Here is a 14,751-nt window from a genome sequence, read left to right as displayed (position 1 = left end):
TTGGTGACACCGTTCATCAGCGCTTTCATGATAAACGAAGCTAGCTTCATCACAACAGCGACAACATGTTCCAATCGCTGTTCAATTATAACTGAGTGGATTTCCGAGCGGCGCTCGCTTATATACCGATTGGTGATTTCAATAGCCTGTTTTGAAAACAATTTTGAGGCTATTGAAACAAGTTTTTGGATGAAAAAGTAACAGGTATATAACGCGTAGACATTTTATCTTTCGAATGATGTGTTTATCATGCAATTTCGTTCGGATGATTAGGAGCTATTAACGCTCAAAATCTCGGTCTCCGGCGTAACGCTTTCGTTTTCGAAACTTTGATTTTACACCCCGGTATAGAAATGAAAGACGTAGTCCAACGTCAATAAAAATCATTAGGTTCTTCAAAGTCAGCGTTATCATCTCTTTGTCCAATGGAAATTATTTCTCACGCATGATTTTTTTGAGGATATCACATTTTGACATTTTTCATTGGATCGTTTTTGACACCCAACATGTATCTATCTGATTCATCATATCTATCCGCGATGACAAATGTATATTGTCGACGTCTGGAGATCGGTTTAGCAAGGCAAACGAATTATTACCAGATTAGCAAGCTGTTATTAGTTGTTAAAATTTGGATGAAATCTTGTGGTCCTGACTCTTACTTACCCATTTTTTTATACATTTTCCGATATTCCCACTAAAACTCGTCATTATAAGATAGAGTTATTGTAGAACACAATATTCGTTTGATATTTTTTCACAGATTGCCAAAAAAAAATTTTGCAAATGATACGGAAAAATTGACTTTCATTCATGATTCTTTTTTTTATTAAAAATGCGCTATAATCTTTTTCGCATCATAAATTTCAAGACGAATCATCAACTAACAGTTAAGTGATTAATTAGAAAAGTCGAACATCACTAGTAGCAATCGCATGCCGATGACAGCCAAACCGCAGCCAGCTTCAGTCTCGTCTAAACATTACGATACACTCGCGATCCGGAGCCGCACACCACACGCACACAGCCACAGCATGGGTCCCGTCAAGACAGGGCAAAAAGTCAAAAGTAGTGGCGAGGAAATCTAAAAGCGAAGAAGTGGTGGAACATCATCATCGCAGTCCGTCGTCGTGTGTGCGCTTTTGTAATATAACCAACATACTTTTTTTTTCCTTATTTTATCGAGTGTCGCATAAGAGTGATTCGCTATTCCCGGTGGTGTCGCGGAACAACAGACGGATAACGGTGCGCGGAATAGGTCGGCCGCGGTCGCTGGATACACTTCCGGCGCTGGTGCTGGTTTCCGATGCGGCGGATAGACCCGTTTTACGGCACGGCAATCGCGGCGAATCCCGGGGAAAAATCGTGTGTCTAAAATGGACGCAACGTCGTAGTAGCAAAGCAGGGAGAGGTTTTTTTTCCTCCTTTCGTGCCCAACCAGAGCGAAGGAGACGGGAGCATTCGCTGGATGATCCGTTTGCCGTCGGCGCGAGTGAGAAGGTGAGCGAGAACATGTTGGTTAGGCTAGGTTTTTTTTTCTTCTCGATTTTAGCAAGGGAATGGGGTTTTGTTGCGGAAGAAAGACAAAGGGAAGCCCGAAAAAACAGTGCTGCGGGACGTGAAATTCTTTTTCGGTGAAGAACGGCGAAGGATTGTTTCACCTGCTAGAATGGATATTGAGGGTAAATTAGAGTGGAGAATCAGTTCAGCTTTCCACGAATCGTTCGGGTGAAGAATTGCGTAGGTTATTAGCCGTTTTTACTGTAAAAGGGGAATTCTTTTCGACTTATTTTTTTTCATTGTAATATGAGAAATAGATCGCTAACAATGTTTTTCCTTTCTTTCTTCCATATGACGTCTCCAAACGATTGGCCGCCCCGTCTGAATTCTCTGGCAACGCTTGTGGATCTTATTGGCAGAACCAAGAGGTGTCAAAGTGCGGTTTCGTGTGTGCATGTTAAGCAAAGCGAGTGAGTGAGTGAATGAAAAGAGGACAACGGGCAACATCATCATCGGTAACAAGCAGATAGCGAGAAGAAGAAAAGAAAGAAGGAAAAGGAGATAAGAAGCGTAGAAAAAGCACGAAGCAAAAATGCAGTGAGAAGTCAGTGAATCAAAGAAAGAAAAAAAGGCGAAAAACGAGTGCACAGAAGAGTGAAAGAAGCAAGAAGAATGGCTATAAATTTGATAGATAAGAAATCTTTTTGTTTTGTGTAATTTTCATAAAAAACCGTACACGTATTTCCTTTACGCCGCGAAGGTCTGCTTCGAACGTCGGGAAAAAAGGATAGCTGCCGATCGAGCAAAAGTAAAGGGGTGTTTTGGAGTGCGAGCTAGAGTTGGGCAGAAACAGACGAATCTGTCAGGATTGGGCATCGAAAAGTGAAAACGAGGTGAGTTGTTCCTTGTCCCTCTATGGATGGCTGTCAAATCGAATAAAAAAGAAGAACAAGAACCATATTACGCAGGGTGAGACGGGGGAAGACGTGCTTATCTGTCAAAAAAAGTGTGCATTTGTTTTGAAACCATACGGCAAGGCAATTGTGATTGCTAAGCTTTCGATTCGATAAAACGGCATTTAGCAGCAGAAACTGAAGTGGAGTGTTTCAAAGTAAACTGTGATTGTTGAACGTCATTTTTCCGGATACTGAACAGGCAGCAACAAAGTGGTAGTAACAGTAGCAAAAGCAGCAGCGAAGCAGCAAGCGGTGAGACGAAAGCGCATAACACGAACACACATTAATAACAACGTTGTGTGTTAACCGAGAGAATACCAACGTGAGTGAGTTCTTGTTGGAACACAAAATTGGGCTGCGAACATGACACAACAGTCAATGCCCCAGTAAACGGTTCGCCCCAAGCAAATGGGGGAAGGTTTTGTCCGCCAATAGAACGTTGTGATGAGACGAAGGCGTTTACAGGTTTTTGGGGAACCCAACAGAATTTGATGCACCACAACAACGAGATCGGAGGTTTGTTTTTTTCGGCATTATGAAATCACTAATCTTCTCCCAACATTCGCACGACGCAATCCAAATTGTGTAATTCATTCAGCAATGGATTGCTCTAATCTACCCCGGCTTGGATTTGTTACTTACCAGCCACAAGCGATAATCCTCTCCTATGACGTCATTTTCACACCCATATCTCGCTGGAGTTTTTCAGTCAACAATTCGTTTGCAAGAAGTCGCCATTCCCTCCCGTTTCTCTGCGGGTTGTTTTTTTTTTCATTTCCGAGATGGTTTTGGTTATTCGCACACGTCCAATATTGTGTGTATGCTGGCTCATTATCGGAATAAGCAGCTGGAGCAAAAAACACAAAACAAACCGTGGCGCTCTTGACACTTTTGTTGAGCATAAACCGTTCAGTTTGTTAACTGAAAATCTGATACAAATAGTAATCCAGTTCTAAATGGTGCGCTATCGGCCGGACGTTGTCATAACGTTATCGCCTGGAACAGGAACTAGTTTACTGCGGAACTAGATTGATCCACGGCGTCCTTGCGCAAGAAACGGGCAATGTGACTTCCGTTTATTCCTTATCTTTATTTCGCGACCGGAAGAACTGTGTTGACTTTCTCGAAAGATTTAACTTCACAAAAAATGGGATTCGCCCTGGAGGAATCTATAGGCCATACTCTTACTTCGTGCGTTTACATAGGATCAGTAAATCTGGTTCACGACAGAAGGGACATACATTCTGTTGGTATTAATTTTGTTATCAAAGATATTGAGCCCGATGTAGTGGACAAGTTTGCCTATTTTAGCTAAAATACCACAAGTTATTGTCGTGAAGGAAATTCTGTCTCCTTATGTCATTTCTGCATTCAAGAATTTTCCAACCAACCCTCTGAAGACAACGAAAAAAGGCGATTCTCATCATAATTTTAGACGGAATTCCACTGAGGTAACATGTACTCTGTGGCATTCACGCAAGCTACAAAAAGTTCGGTACTTACGTATTAGCGTCACCGGAGCCGAAATTCGATAGATAGCAATTTTATTTTTCGCACGGGCACTCAGTTATCTTTTGTACTATTGTTGGCTTGTTGTTTGCAATGTTTTGTTTTTATTTTTAGTGCTACGAAAATGTGTATTTGGAATTTGCGGTATTTACGTATGAATGCCACCAGAGGGTCACTCATATTTTAAAGCAAAAATTAACCGGGCAAACGTATCCCGTACGACGCTCGCTAATGCTCGGTCGGACCAAACTGAAGAATCGTCTCCGAGGTTTCAAATTAACCAGGCAATCGATAGAATACAGATTTGCTTGAGAGAGACCGCCGCTTCCGACGGCGGGTCGGCGGTCGACTCGGATTGCGTCATCTCGCCGGCTTGGGGCCGCCTCGGTTCCTTATCCTCGCAAGATGGGGACTTCGAGAGAAAATCCGACATATTTTACAAAAAGAAAAGAGGAAAATCCGACATATAAAGAGAAAATCCGACATATTAGGCTGTCAAAAAAGTCCTGCGGTATTTTTTTTTGAATTTTCATTTGTTCATAAAATTATTTACAATCATATGTTTTAAGTCAAATATGCGCCGTTTTGTTCGATGACTTGTTCCCAACGAGATGCCAACTTCATAATGAACCTGTTATAGAAGCTCGCTTCCTTATTGGCAAAAAACTCGGATAGCCAATTTTCACAGGCCTCTTTTGTGGCTAACTTCTGACTACCTAGCTCGTTCGCCATTGACAAAAATAGGTGGTAGTCACTTGGTGCAAAGTCCGGACTATACGACGGATGCAAAAGAACCTCCCATCCGAGCTCCCGGAGCTTCTGGCGCGTCACCAAAGAAGTGTGTGGCCTGGCGTTGTCCTGATGGAAGACAATGCGGCCTCTGTTTATCAAAGATGGCCTCTTCTTCATGAGTGCTACCTTCAAGCGGTCCAGTTGTTGGCAGTACAGGTCCGAATTGAGCGTTTGGCCATAGGGAAGCAGCTCATAATAGATTATTCCTTGACAATCCCACCAAACACACAGCAGAACCTTCCTGGCCGTTAATGAGGGCTTGGCCAACGTCTGAGCCGCTTCAGCGGGCTTCGACCACGACCGTTTGCGCTTCACGTTGTCGTAAGTGACCCACTTTTCATCGCCAGTCACCATCCGCTTCAGGAACGGATCGATTTTGTTGCGATTCAGCAGCGATTCACATGCGTCGATACGGTCAAAGATGTTTTTTTGCGTCAACGTGTGTGGCACCCATACATCGAGCTTCATTGTGAATCCAAGCTTCTTCAAATGGTTAATAACGGTTTGATAAGTCATCACCCAGCTCTTGGCCGATGCTACGGCTGCTACTATGCCGGTCTTTCTCGGCTAATTCAGCGATTTTGTCGCAATTTTCGACGACAGGCCTTCCGGAGCGTGGCGCATCTTCGACGACCTCTACACCAGAACGAAAACGTTGAAACCATCGTTGTGCGGAGGAAATGGAAACTGTATCGGGTCCATAAACTGCACAAATTTTATTGGCAGCTTGAGATGCATTTTTGCCTTTGTCATAGTAGTACTGTAAAATATGTCGGATTTTCTCTTTATTTTGCTCCATTTTTGCGACACTAACTCACAAACGACTTAACCAAACAAAACAATGTCAAGGACTATATTATAAAAATACCTTTCGAACAAGCTATAGTATGACTCGATACAATGAATACAACTAGAACTACGCGCTTACAACAACACCTCGCGGAAATACCGCAGGACCTTTTTGACAGCCTAATATTTTACAGTATTACTATGACAAAGGCAAAAATGCATCTCAAGCTGCCAATAAATTTTGTGCAGTTTATGGACCCGATACAGTTTCCAGGGGTATTATGAAGTTGGCATCTCGTTGGGAACAAGTTATCGAACAAAACGGCGCATATTTGACTGGAAACAGATGATTGTAACTAATTTTATGAACAAATGAAAATTCAGAAAAAAATACCGCATGTGGCGACTGGCCCGTTTCAAAACCAAAAAAAAATACTTCTCACTGGTGAGAAATCACTAAAGTTGGATGCAGTTCTACTTTTTTTTTTTTAATTCGTTTATTTTTACAGGCTCAGTTACTTAAGTTTAAAGGAGCCGAATTCTTAAATATAATTTTAAAACTATATATATATATAAACAATTTTCTTACATCTATGGTTAGTAAGGTGGAAAACCGATTACTCGCGGTGTACTCGAGTTTAGAAGGGTGACATATTTTTAGGAGAAGGATGGGATATAAGGAAATTGTAACAATGTTGATGAACACTCAATTTATAAATCTATTCGTATATCTATAGTGTATTTACATTTCAACTTATTCTACTATTTATATCAAGGGGACGAATTACCCGCAAAGGAAGGAAAGGAGGGTATAAGGATGTAGGGGCAATCACACACGAAGATCTATAGCTGTAAGGAAAACATATATATGGGACATGTAATCAAGGTCTAACCGAGCCAACACATCTCTCACCGGCACATTGGGCTGTCTTCCTCGGGCCCGAAGGGAGTTTTTTAAATTCGATCTGGCGACCAGATACACCTCGCACGACCAAACAATGTGCTCGATGTCGTGATAACCTTGGCCACAAACGCAGATCGTTGGAGCGATCCTCGATCGTTGGTAATCTGAATATCCATGGATATCTTGCTTCATGGACAGATCAAAATGCACAGAGGAATTGATGTAGTCAGGAAAACAAACACGGTTGGGAATATACGAAGAAGGATCAACCTGCATGGAGATGAATTCATGATATGAACTCATGAATCCGGAGTGAAAATTTAGCTCGATCAGCTGCTCAAAATTTCCGATACTGATACTGAATTCGCTCGAGTTTAATGAGGTGTGTTTTGGCAGCTGATTGAAAACAAAGAATAGTTGTTCGATACAACATTATAAGATCTTCTGGGTGGGCTCCCCACCAGGTGCCAGTAATTGTACGGAGAAAGTTTATTCTTTGTTGGCATTTTGACGTAGGACTACGTCTAACCGGAAGATATAGGGGGTGAAATGAAAATCTAGGCACTGAACAAGTAGGAAAAAATGCAAGATTTGGAACGCTTATAACTCGAGCATTTCTCAATAGATCGCAAAGGTTTTTGCATCAATTGATAGGAAATATATCTACGCATCTATCATAACGAATAACATTTCATTTTTCTTGAGATAAATAATTGAATAATTGTGAAATATCAAGCATTGTCCAAATGCACTATGTGCCCATTTTTGATTGGTCCATTATGTGCTCCTCAAATCGTACCGACCAAAACGGGCAACCAGAGCAGCAGCGAAATAGAATGAAGCACGATTGGAAAGGAAAAAGAAAAAATGAACGAAACATTGGTCGCAGTCTCACACATGCGTAATTCTCGAGCCAGCCAGTCAGCTTAAAAATCCCCGCTCCGCTGCCGTAACGATCATTCTTTGTGTGGACACCGACTGGACAACATCGTTGCTGGACGAGGGATCGAGTGCCTTTCTCAAGGCAAGAGGGCGGAGGTGGTAGCGCTGGAGTAGAGTAGAGTAGAGTTTTCAAAGGGCCTTTCTCAAGGCTAGAGACGAATGAACTGCAAAAGTTTAAAGTCTCTATAATACAATACCTTCCTTCCTTCCGTAACGATCATTCTCATTCAAACCGTACACCACATCGGTTCGCATCACAACACATCAACAAACCAACCCAAGCAGCCATGTCTGGACATGGTAAAGGAGGAAAAGTGAAGGGAAAGGCAAAATCCCGCTTGAACCGTGTTGATCTGGAGTTCTCCGCAAGGGTAGCTAGGCCGAGCGCGTTAGTACCAGTGCGCCAGTCCACCTAGCCGGCGTTATATAGTTTCGGCCGCCGAAGTGATCGAATTAGCTGGCAAAGCTGCTCGCGACGATAAGAAAACCCGCATTCAGACCAGAACACATTCGGTTCGGTGGACATCAAGACAACAGGCAGTTGCAGCGAGTGGCGAGTGGCAAACGCAATCGCAAAACGGCATCAGGTAGCAGAAGAAAAAAGTTTGTTCTTTATACAATCTGCTTTGGTGGCAAATCTAGAACAAGGCGGCATCGAGGGCGTTCGAAATGGTTTTTTTCAAAACCACGAGTACTAAGTTTTCTAAATTGGAACCATTCCATAAAACACGGCGCTTATCAGGGCCATTAAACCTTTCAAAAAAGAGTTTACGAAATACAGTTCAATGCATTCTAAAATAATATCCAAAATAATAATAAAACACAAATTGATTTTTTTATAACTTTGTATAGTCCTACGTCACTCCGGTTATGTCCCCGACATTACCCACCCGTCTTTTTTTACTCAGATACCTAATGTGGGCCCCCAAGTACATTTGGAGTCGAACCAGACCCCAAGATACTTGAATGACATAGCATGAGTGATCGGTTTACCCAAAAGTTGAAGCTTTGGTTTTGCTGGTCTATGCTTCCAAAAAAAAACACCATCTCTGTTTTCTCCGTGGAGAATTCGATCCCTAGCCCAATGGCCCAGGTTGAAAAATTGTTCAAAGTATCTTGTAAGGGTCCTTGCAGGTCGGATTCGTTTGGTCCTACGACAGACACCACTCCATCATCTGCAAGTTGTCTTAGGCTGCAATTTTGTGTAAGGCAATTGTCGATGTCGCTTACATAGAAGTTGTACAGAAGGGGGCTTAAACATGAGCCCTGGGGGAGGCCCATGTAAGAGACCCGACTTACTGCCGAATCTCCGTGAGAAAAGTTCAAATGTTCCTCACAAAGCAAGTTATATAACGTATTATTCAATAGAGGCGGCAGACCCCGAGAGTGTGATTTGTCTGACAAAACCTCTATTGAAACAGAATCGAAGGCCCCCTTTATGTCCAAGAATACTGAAGCCATTTGTTTTTTTTCGGCGTAAGCCATTTGAATTTCTGAAGAAAGCAACGCAAGACAATCATTCGTCCCCTTGCCCCTGCGGAACCCATATTGTGTATCTGAGAGTAGGCCATTCGTTTCAACCCATCGATCAAGGCGAAACAAGATCATTTTCTCCAACAATTTCCGTATACAAGACAGCATTGCTATTGGGCGGTACGAATTGAAGTCGGACGCGGGTTTTCCTGGTTTTTGAATAGCTATAACTCGTACTTGTCTCCAATCATCTGGAACAATATTATTCTCCAGAAACCGATTGAATAAATTCAACAAGCGATGTTTCGCCACATCAGGGAGGTTTTTCAGCAAGTTGAATTTAATTATATCCGATCCTGGAGCAGAATTGTTACATGAGAGCAGAGCAAGAGAGAATTCTACCATCGAAAACTTGGAATCAAGATCGCACCTACCTTGTGGTATATCTCGAACAATTTTTTGCACAGGAGCGGAATCAGGACAAACCTTCCGTGCAAAATTGAAAATCCACCGATGTGAATATTCTTCGCTTTCATTCGTTGAAGAGCGATTTCTCATGTTTCGAGCCACTTTCCATAATTTTTTCATTGACGTTTCTCGTGACAAACCTCCCACGAAATTTCGCCAATAAGCACGTTTTTTCCCTTTGATTAAGTTTTTAAATTGATTTTCAAGGTCCAAATACGATTGAAAATTTTCAATGGTTCCACGTTTCCGAAAAGCTTTGAATGTGTTCGATTTATCCTGATAAAGCTTGGAACATTGGCTATCCCACCATGGATTGGGAGGCCTTCGACGAATAGTAGAGCCTGGGATGGGTTTCGTTTGAGCGCGAACCGCGCTGTCATAGATCAAACGAGAAAGGAAGTTATACTCCTCCAATGGAGGTAAACCATCTCTGGAATTGATGGCTAGAGCAATCGCGTCTGCATATTTTTTCCAGTCAATGTGTCTTGTGAGGCCAATATGCCATGTTTATAGATTCAGAAGAATTCAACCCAATGGTGATGGAAATTTTGATTGGCAAGTGATCACTACCGTTGGGGTTCTGGATTACATTCCACTTGCAATCTAACGATAGTGAATTCGAGCAAAGCGAGAGGTCAAGAGCACTTGGGTTAGCAGGAGGTTTAGGTACACGTGTTGTTTCCCCAGTGTTCAAAACGGTCATATTGAAGCTGTTACAAAGGTCATATATCAACAATGAACGATTGTCGTCGTACTGTTCCCCCCAGGCAGTTCCGTGAGAGTTGAAGTCTCCCAAGATCAATCGTGGCTCAGGAAGGAGTGAGCACATGTCATCAAGTTGTTTGCGGCTAAACACAGCTCTCGGAGGCCAATACAAGCTGACAATACAGAGGTCTTTGCCTCTGATGTTTGCATGACAAGCAACAGCTTCGATTCCTCCAATAGGTGGAAGGTCAATTCTAAAAAATGAGTGGCACTTATTGATCCCCAAAAGCACCCCTCCGTATCTATCATCACGGTCCAAGCGTATAATATTAAAATCGTGGAAAGAGATATCATCTCGCGAAGAAAGCCAAGTTTCGGACAGAGCAAAAACATCACAATTGTAGTTATGAATTAAAATTTTGAATGTATCCAATTTAGGGATAAGACTACGACAATTCCACTGTAAAACAGTGATATCTCCGACCTCTCTATTTGAATTAGACATCAAGAGAGATAATCATTGCAAGGAGGGGCCATGTTTGCATCAATTGTTGCAAAATTGTCTTTAATACTGGAAGCATTGAGATGACAAGGGTTCTGATGGAGTCAGAAACATTAAAACACTTGAAGATTTGGTCCAAAAGGTCAGACAACTTTATAAATCCCGATTGGGAAGTTGAACTGGACGGAATAACAGGGACAGTTGGGGTTTTTGATGTCCCCTCGAGTGCTGGGCCATTCGAAGGTGAATTATTCCCTCGGAAACCAGGAGGAACCTGATTTTGCTTGTCCGCTGCACTCGATTTTTTAGGCATGCTAACAGGGGGTATCACCGGAGGGGCTTGTTCTTGAACTTTGGGAGTGGTCACATTTTTGCGCCGGGGATTCCCTTGGAAAATGAACGGTGTGCCCCCGTTAGCTGTGTCCGCTTCTATTTCGTCAACGGGCAACGTGGCGAAGACATTTTGTGTGTTGATTGGTTGTTGTTGTTGGGCCAGTGGAGAAGCGCCCTTTAAAATATCCGCAAAAGTGCGTTTCGAGCGTTCCTTCAAAGAGCGCTTCTGTTTCTCCCAGCGACTCTTGTAATTTTCACAAACTGAGAGCTCGTGTGGGGATCCCCCGCAATATGGACATTTATGCTCAGTCGCACTGCAGGATTTCCCCTCATGTTGCTCTCCGCAAGTGGCACAGCGCTCCTTGTTGGCACAATAATCCGAAGTGTGACCAACTGACTTGCATTTGTTGCAAGTCATGGGCTTTGGCACGAAGAGTCGCACAGGTAGTCTCAATTTGTCCACCATAACGTAGTCAGGGAGGGCGGCACCAGCAAAGGTGACTCGAAACGAGTTGGACGGCGTAAATTTAGTTTGGTCCCCATCATGGGAAAGTTTCCCGAGTTGGCGACAGTCCAAGATTTTCACTTCCATTGAGGGGAGCTTCTTGAACTTGCCTTTTCCTTCTGCTTTTATTTGTTCGCTCGTCAGACCCGTTTCAGTTATCACCCCCTCAATTTCTACGATATGGGAGGGAATAAATGTTCGATATTCGAGAGTGAAATGTTGATCAGCAACAATCTCGTTTGCGTGTTTCCGTTCATTCACGACAACTCGCAATTTGTTTGGTCTAACCCTGCGAATTTCAGATACAGAAGTGTATCTGGCCAGATCTTTCATGATCTGAATCACGTTAAGGTTTTTTCCTTTCGGTTTTGGCCGGAGGAAAACAACCCAAGGGCCAGTTCCAGGTGCATCTTCTGGATAAACTCTGACACGTGGAGCGGAGACAACAGAGGGGGAAGACGAGGACGAGGACGAGGATTGGGTTGGATCGGAAGCATCAGAAGGGGGAAGCGAAATCGATGATGGGAGAGGGGGAGTGGAAGTAACAGTGGGTTGAGAAGGGAGGCTTGCAATTTTCTTAGAGGGGGGCTTGGTAGGATGAGCGGATTCGTCCCCAGAAGAATTACCTTCCTTATGAGGGACTCGTTTATGTTTTTCCCAGATCTTATATGAGATTCATTATCGGAGATCTCCATCTCTGGAGATCCTCCACTATTCTCCATTTTACAAAAATTTCTGTCTTATTTCTAAATTATTATTGATTTTAACAATAATCTTAAAAAAAAATAGCAAAAAAAAAAAAATTATGATAATAATATCAAACAATGAACAAATGAATTGAATAATAATATTAATAATAAATATGTGTACCTTAATATATAAGTTGTTCCAATAATGCGCTCTACTGCCCTAATCAGGGAGAGACAGAGGCTACGCGCTACGGAGACAACACAATAGCGCAAGAATAGCTTACGCAGCCACGTGATGATGAATCCTTCACTTCATATTTCTTCACATTAGTATATCATTAGTCTAAACCCACCCTTAGATGCGGGCTTTAATCCAGTTTTTGTTCATGATACAAAAACCACTTCGTTTCCATCTCTTCATAACTTCCAAGGTTTTGCAAAATTGGAAGACGAACAACAAATTCTTTTGAAGGTGCACGGCTCGTATCGTTGAAGAGGGGTTACTAGCAGCGAAGTTCTTTATTGCGCTCTATTGAAATGTGGTAATTTGTGAAATACTCTTCTATGGGTTAGACCAGAAAGTTCGTGACGCCATCAATGTCAATGTAATCGAGGAATCCATTAAGAATAATATTCGGTACACGACAGATCAATTAACAGATTCACTACAAATATCCAAAAACCACCGTCCCTGAGCATCTGGTGCAGCTAGAAAATTGCTACGGCGTATGGGTTCCATAAACTCAATTAATCAAATCTTTATTTGCGAGTCGTTCTATAAACGTTAAAAAACGCCGTTTTTGTAAAAAATCGTGATGGGCGATGAAAAGTCTTATAATTTACAACAATTTTGAATGGGAAATTCTTGGGATAATCGACATAAACCGTTATCTATTCCCAAAGTCAGCCCTCACCCGCAAAAGGTCATCTTCTATGTCAGGAACAGCACATCCCTGTTAAACTCCAAAATTGCTTGCCAGATTGTCGAGGAGGCATGTGGTCTGACGTTCCTGTTATGAGCTTCTTACAAACAATCAGTCGATAAATTCCAATAAATGCAGCTCGACAACCACGTGGTTGAAACTATCAAACACACTTACCGTAGCATTTGTGAACATTCGACAAGCGTAAGCTTTAAGAAAGTGTGATCAGGAGTTGAGTTAATTTGCGACTTTTTTTTTATCTTGGGATGCTGGTAAAACGGAAGCTTCGCACAAATGAGAGTAGAGCAATTAACTGCAGACCATTTCGTAAACTCATAACGAAATGACTGAACAATTTCGAGATGCTGAATGTATACGCATTATCAGGAACAGTTATAGATTTTTTTTTCTTCTGAGTTCACTGTAAGTCAGGCAAAATTGTCAGACTATGAACTCTTCAGTTTAATCGAACATTTGACCCGTTGGATGAATTTCAGGTTGTAGCCTATCCCTTCATTCTGACGGTTGTCTTGATCCTTCAGAAATAGCTATTGAGCCTTCTTTACTTGACAATGGTCGTTCCCTCGATCTTAAACGAATCCCAATCATAGCTGTGCTTCTTTTTAACGAAACTAACATATCCAATTCCACAATTAGATCAAACTCTACCATGTTCCATTCGCTATCACAATTCAGATTTCTCATGGCTGCATTATCGCGCGCGTGCTCAAACTTATGTAGACTACTTTTTATTTTCTTTTTTTTTCTCTTTTCATTTCTATAAACATACAAAAAATCCTTCATTATCATTGAGACGAAGATGGCAGTTCATTCTTTCATACACATACGCAAACACAATTCGTTAAAAACAACTTCGTTCATTACAATTTAACCATTTATATTACATTTTTGATATGTGAAATACTTCTTCTTCTTCTTTAATGGCACTAACGTTCCTAAAGGAACTTCGCCGTCTCAACGTAGTATTACTTCCGTCATTTTTATTAGTACTTAGTTGAGATTTCTATGCCAAATAACACGCATTGAATGCATTCTGAGTGGCAAGTTCTAGAATACGCGTGATCACAGTGCAAGTCGGAGAAAATTTCTTTGACGAAAAATTCCCCCGACCAGAACGGGAATCGAACCCGAACACCCGGCATGTTAGTTATGACGCTAACCACTCGGCCAAGGGAGCATATGAATTGAACTTATTGGCTAATAGGTTTTCTGATGTTATAACTGAATTCTCGAAAGTTATGGATCGCGGGCAACTGTTTTTAGATTTCATCAACCTTTTTAAAATTTTCCACAACTGTTACTGTATTATTTTTGTTCTGATCGATCTTTCTCTGGATATGATCTGTTCTGGCTTTTTTCAACGATCTCGAATAATTATTGCGAGCAACTGTATAATAACGCCAATCGATAGCACTATTAGTTCTACGAAACTTTTTGTAACATCTATCCCTCGTACGTTTCATTCGCACTAAGTCAAGACAATACCAAAAGCTCGTGTTTTCAGTCTCGACTAACTTAAGTTTGACTAGTTTTTTAGTACATGTTCGCAGAGAATCTGTAAGAAAAGATGCCCTGGTTTCTAAATCACCCGATACCGGATAAGAATCCAAGCTTCTAGTTACAAGCGCACACAGAGCCTCCTTCGAATAATTCTTCCAGCACTTCGTCAAAACTCTATCATTTGTTTCTCAGTTAGTATCATGGAAATTAATAAATATAGTTTCATGATCGGTTATTTTC

At 41.8% G+C, this 14,751-nt stretch overlaps 1 protein-coding gene across 3 annotated transcripts in view; it reads left to right on the top strand.

Annotated features, from left to right (window-relative positions):
- Window positions 1-1,055: 1,055 nt before the first annotated feature.
- The window catches only part of LOC129780110 (uncharacterized), a 213,577-nt gene continuing 199,881 nt past the window's right edge, over window positions 1,056-14,751 (top strand). For 2 of the 3 annotated variants that reach the window (XM_055788059.1, XM_055788057.1), the window contains exons 1-2: window positions 1,056-1,500; window positions 1,920-2,393. The gene's annotated coding sequence lies outside the window, so the exon portion shown is untranslated. Of the gene's footprint in view, window positions 1,501-1,919; window positions 2,394-2,433; window positions 2,973-14,751 lie in introns of those variants that run through there. The other variant, XM_055788058.1, reaches the window with a different exon arrangement.

This window comes from Toxorhynchites rutilus, chromosome 3 (assembly GCF_029784135.1).
Source record: "Toxorhynchites rutilus septentrionalis strain SRP chromosome 3, ASM2978413v1, whole genome shotgun sequence".
Lineage (NCBI taxonomy): Eukaryota > Metazoa > Arthropoda > Insecta > Diptera > Culicidae > Toxorhynchites > Toxorhynchites rutilus.
This window is presented reverse-complemented; position numbering and strand designations above follow the sequence as displayed.